We start from the raw sequence: 6,000 nt of genomic DNA on the forward strand, positions 1-6,000 counted from the left end.
AAAAGCCTGGCCTATCAGCCTACCTCTACAACGAAGCAATGTTTCCAGGCTCTTATCTTCTTACCCTGCATGAGTCCACGATGTCTATTTATGGATGTTTAATACAATCGCCGGTCTCCAGTTGACACCGGGGCTTCTTGCAGTTATTTGGAATAAACGCCAGGGGAATTTCATTGAAGTTTTACGGTAACTCAAATGTTAATAATAACATAAATAGTACAAGAGCAATATAGTGTGATGTTTGAAGCTAGCTAGCTGTTTTCACCGGTAACAAAAACAGCAAATAATTATAGAGAGTTGGGGTTCCTGCGACAGTTATATTCTCAGACAGCTTTTGCTGGACAAACACCGAGCTTCCAAACTACTTCTGCCCTGTGGGAACCGGGGTGCCCCTATATATACCTTCTTGTCCCCCCAATCCTGGTATCCCTACTGTTCCCACATTCAGAAAATGAAATGCATTTACAGATATTAAACTATGACTAGGACAATGCTAAAACATAGATGAATTATGAAATGCTAACAATAGTGACAGTTTTATTTTGAAAAAGCCATACATTATTACTGCCAGCACCTCATACAATATTATATTATTGATGTGTTACTGTTTATCAAGGTGAATCCAAAAAATAATATAAGTGCAAAAAAATCACACTGCCCATCTCTGATGGATTTCTCAAATAGGAAAGTGAAGACTCAGTGGTAAATGAAAGAAACTGGGAATGAATGATTGCTAGTCAAGAAGTAAACTATGAATAAGAAATGAGTGCATATCGAGCCATTCATCATCAAAAAGAAATAATCATAGACCAGTATCGAGTAATTCATGTTCGGCCACTCCCTAAAAAAAATAGTATAGTCAGAATAATACCTAATACCTGGTAAAGCATGGCACAGAATTAATTTACACCAACTGTTTACATTAACTGTTTGTTGGAGTGTTTCGATTATATATATTTAAAAAATCAGCACTGCCATTATAGTATTCAGTAGTTACGGTATCCCAACAGCATCATAACAAGATGGCAATACATGATAATTGTATCGGTAGTGAGTTTTGTTATTGTTTGTATTGTTATTTTTTTAGACATATAGGTTTTCAATCTGACAGAATAGTCATTCAATTTGACATTTTGTAATCTCAAGGGGTGTTCCCCAACCATCAAGGGAAAAAATAAAGAAAATGGCACTGGTATCACATTGGACCAAATGGCTTTTGTGAATTGCTCCCAAAGTGCCTCTGAAGACATGAAGAAAAAGTCTGAAACTCCCTCAGCAACTGAGCTTCAGAAGATAAAACCGCTTTAATAATACAGAAGTAAGACCAAAACACACAAACAAAGGGAAAACATGACAACTGGAACATTGCATTCTGAACAGCTGTGGTGTTCAATCCCGATCAAGAGCATGTTTGGCTCACTCGAAAAGCAGGAACAAAAGCAGCTCCAATTAGTGCAACAAAGGTCAGAAAGCATGTTTGGCATCAAACCACTCTGGTAATTGGGATATTTGGCTGGAAAATAAGGCAACAAAGCTGAGAAGGGTCATCTGATTGCTGTAAATTAGATGTTACTGCTATTGTTTGTATTTTTTCTGGCATTAGAGAAGGGAAAAGCTGAAATCATGCAGACGTTGACCTTTAATATACAAAATATATGTAAACATACATTTACCCAAAGGCAAGACTAGAGCTTTATTCATTTAAATATTCTTAAAATATATACTTATGGATCAAATCAAAAGTTCAGCCCACTAGCCAATATCAAATTAAAAGCACAGTACTTTAGGTTGGCTTTAGATTAGGTAACTATAACAATTTATTGTCAAACCCACCACAATATATTCATATGATAATTTTGAGAATTTTTGACAAATGTTTTGATCTTGTCCAGGCCTTAGTGTGGCAGCAAGTAGTTGATTAAGATGACCCTCTGTCTCCAGTATTCATGGTACGCAGATTTGATTTAATCCAGGACAAGTTTTGATTATTATCGGTTACATTTTTTGTATTGGTTTAATACCTTCATCCAAGCTAGAATAAGTTAATGTGATTTCCCTCTGTAGCACTGCACATATTATACTGAAACTTGTTTCCAGCATAGCTCAATGAATTCGCTCTCAAGGTACATTTCTTAGTAGTTCAACAATATTCTCTGTTGGAGCCGAATACAACTTGGTTCTTTGAAGTGCTTGTGTGATCTATTTTTGATATTATAAGACAAAGGCTGATGTCAACAAACACTGCTCTTGATATACTGTAATGTCAATTACAATCTTTTAACAAACTTAACTGTATTTTTGTGGAATCACAGACCAAACTAATGTTCCACAGAAAGTAATGTCCCTGTTCAAAATACATTACATGATAATATGTTAAAAAAGTGATGTTAAATGTAAACACATATTCAAATGTATTTATTTGGACATATTTCTTGTTTTAAAATGTCAGAGTGGACAAGTGCAATTAATGAATAATCTTTTGTCCGCTGTATGGCAAATGAAACCCCGGATAATGATTATTTATTAATATAGAGCCACAGTCCATAACCTTGTTTAACATGCAGGCTGCTCCATGGGCACAGGAAGGGGTCTGAACAGGGGGCCGAGCGGATGTAAAATTATGACGTCATTGATCAAGCAACTCATTATTCGAAATGCACTGTTTGTTTCTGTTTTCTGCAGGGAGGAGCTTAAGTCGTATAATACACCAACCACAGCATCATGCTCACACAATCAGACACAAACCCGAGCAGCGTCTGAGAAGAGGATTATAGTGGACCAAAACGCCCGACCGCAACATGGACTGAAACAACAACGCACATGCGCACACCTCAGCACACAGCATGCAGAATAAATCACACACTGGACACAAACAATGCATCTTTCACTTGCATTATACACAACACCTTAGCATAGGCTAAACCTGCCAGCTTATAGCGAAGTGTAAAATCAGCAGCACATTAAAAATCAGTCTGCACGGCGGCAGCGCTGGAGAAAAAACACAACACGTCTTACCTACAGCGACGCCGGTGCTGCTCTCTGCGATGCTCTTTTGCTGTTTTCGATGTTGTTGATGCTCTCCTCACAATTAGTGGTTATTTTAGTCTTTTCAGCAGAACTGGACTGCTCACATTTTCGCTTCTGATTCTCCATTCCGCAGCCGCCAGCACTACTGCAGCGCTCACACGCCAGCAACCGCGGCGCTGATTGGCTGTTAGACTGTCATTTAAGTTACAGGTTCATTGTGCATCATAAATTTACATCATATTTATTTAAAAAATATATATGTAATTATTTAATAAAGCATTGACTATGGCGGCGTTCACGACACTTTTGTGCCGCTAGATTGCAGACGGGAGTCTGCGTGTGACGTCACGGTCTGCGCAGACGGAGCGTGGACAGCTCTGGCTCTGGAGCTGCAGACTCAGCAGAGCAAACATGGAGTCGCTGTTGAGAGAAAGCGGTCCTGATCACAGAAGTTCATGCAATCGAAGATCCCTTCGTGTTGCACCAGCTTCATACTTTACAGTGTAATCAGAAAATGGGCCATTTAATCAGTAAATATCAGATTAAGTAGCTTTATGATCCGTTAATAATCTTTAATTAGTAGAAATCTTTATTCCTACTCATTGTTGGGACACTTAAGGGTTAAATACTCACATACTGATCGAATTAATTAGAACAGATTTTGTTTGTGTGTGTACAATATTATATATACACTGGTTTCGAATCTACATTAAACCTGTGCATTCAGAGAAATACACATGTGCAATATTTTGTATGTATTATTATGGATTTCCTTGCCAGGTGTGCAACTTATAAATTCACATAATACGTGGAAATTAGGTTATAATGTATACGTACACCACTACACATGCATATTCTTTTATCGTTGAACTGTCAATCTTTAAAATATTACATTTCTGTTACACTTTGCCTTATCTAGCATGAAATTAATGAGATCCTTCATGACACGACTCAAGGGCGATTCACACCCCCTGACTAGGTGGCGCTGCACACGCAGGCCTCTGTGTCTGGCTGACGCGCACGTCTTTGTCACTCAGCGCTCGTTTGTTGTTTTGAAGCCGCGGCTGCAGCAGCGCGGTCCCTCTTGATGTCTACGCATTGTTACGCATGCGTATTTTTGACATGGAAACTGCGCTTACGTTTTAAAGTATAATAATTATTTCCCATCGATATGGTGGATGTTGATTATTAAATAAGATATTATACTATTAGTATTTGTAAAACGAATACAAATTGATGTTAGATTATTTTATTTTATTAATTTAATTTAAAATTTAAAGTTATATGTGATGTGTAAAAGTGATATTTGTTGAGGTTTTGTCAATGCAAATATGAATCTACGCATACAATGTGAGCTTTAATATTAATAAATTACAGAATCTACCCATACTTTCCACATGCCTGTCTGTAGCCATAATAATGAATTGTACATCTGAAAATAACGCACCCCACCCGGCTTCCCTTTTATTTAATAAAGTACACTAATACATGCAATGACATAGCACATTTTATTGCATGCAATACATGTAACTCATGGTGTGAACGTGTTTAATTGAAATAATCAAAATTATATATCGATTTAAATGTATATCGTTAATTTAATAGATTAACGGTTGTTTTATATTGGCCACATATCACTGCATGGAAGAGTACAGTACAGTATTTTGACAGAGTATTTGAGTATTGACTCTTTATTCATCTTAAAATGAATTACTTATTAATAAAATTCATCATCCCTCAGCCGCTGTAAATGTACATCATTGTTTGATATGTTATTAACGAACATAGATTAAAGATTTTGGAAAAGTACTTTAAGTAGCACCAACGTGTTTTCTATTTCGCTGTGTAAGCATTAGTTTAGCACAGACTATTAGTATACATTTCCTTCAATTAATCGAATGTACTCCCGGAGTTTTCGAGGTCAATACGCAGTGGCCGCTGGGAAATGAAGTTTGCTCTAATGAGTATTGTGTTTAAAAATACGCATGCGCAGCATTGCGTAGGAATCTAAGCGACGGAACCGGAAAGGGGGTGGAAAGTAGTGTATTCTACAGCTGCTTCGTTGTGAGTATAAGATGTCGTTCACCTCCGCCCTCTAGGGGGCAGCAGTGGTTTTAATTCCGCTCAACTCGCCCCTTTTGACGCTGCAGCATCTCTTTGTTCTCACAGCCACAGTTTCTGAGATGCGCAGCGCTGCGGCGATTCTGCGCAGATTTCTGTGGGTGAGGGCGTAGTGACGTCACGCAGAAACACTCCATGAACGTAGTTTCGGAATTCCTGTGCAGAACTGCGTAGAACTGCGCAGAATTGGTCTTCACCAACGCGACCCTAAACACAGTCTAACAGCCAATCAGCGCCGCGGTTGCTGGCGTGTGAGCGCTGCAGTAGTGCTGGCGGCTGCGGAATGGAGAATCAGAAGCGAAAATGTGAGCAGTCCAGTTCTGCTGAAAAGACTAAAATAACCACTAATTGTGAGGAGAGCATCAACAACATCGAAAACAGCAAAAGAGCATCGCAGAGAGCAGCACCGGCGTCGCTGTAGGTAAGACGTGTTGTGTTTTTTCTCCAGCGCTGCCGCCGTGCAGACTGATTTTTAATGTGCTGCTGATTTTACACTTCGCTATAAGCTGGCAGGTTTAGCCTATGCTAAGGTGTTGTGTATAATGCAAGTGAAAGATGCATTGTTTGTGTCCAGTGTGTGATTTATTCTGCATGCTGTGTGCTGAGGTGTGCGCATGTGCGTTGTTGTTTCAGTCCATGTTGCGGTCGGGCGTTTTGGTCCACTATAATCCTCTTCTCAGACGCTGCTCGGGTTTGTGTCTGATTGTGTGAGCATGATGCTGTGGTTGGTGTATTATACGACTTAAGCTCCTCCCTGCAGAAAACAGAAACAAACAGTGCATTTCGAATAATGAGTTGCTTGATCAATGACGTCATAATTTTACATCCGCTCGGCCCCCTGTTCAGACCCCT

At 39.0% G+C, this 6,000-nt stretch overlaps 1 long non-coding RNA gene across 1 annotated transcript in view; it reads right to left on the reverse strand.

The window, feature by feature from the left end:
* The window catches only part of LOC136717358 (uncharacterized), a 94,023-nt gene extending 90,840 nt beyond the window's left edge, over nt 1-3,183 (reverse strand). Inside the window, exon 1 of the long non-coding RNA XR_010805221.1 lies at nt 3,016-3,183. This is a non-coding gene — a long non-coding RNA (uncharacterized LOC136717358). The remainder of the gene's footprint in view (nt 1-3,015) is intronic.
* Nucleotides 3,184-6,000: the final 2,817 nt, after the last annotated feature.

This window comes from Amia ocellicauda, chromosome 21, assembly GCF_036373705.1.
Source record: "Amia ocellicauda isolate fAmiCal2 chromosome 21, fAmiCal2.hap1, whole genome shotgun sequence".
NCBI lineage: Eukaryota > Metazoa > Chordata > Actinopteri > Amiiformes > Amiidae > Amia > Amia ocellicauda.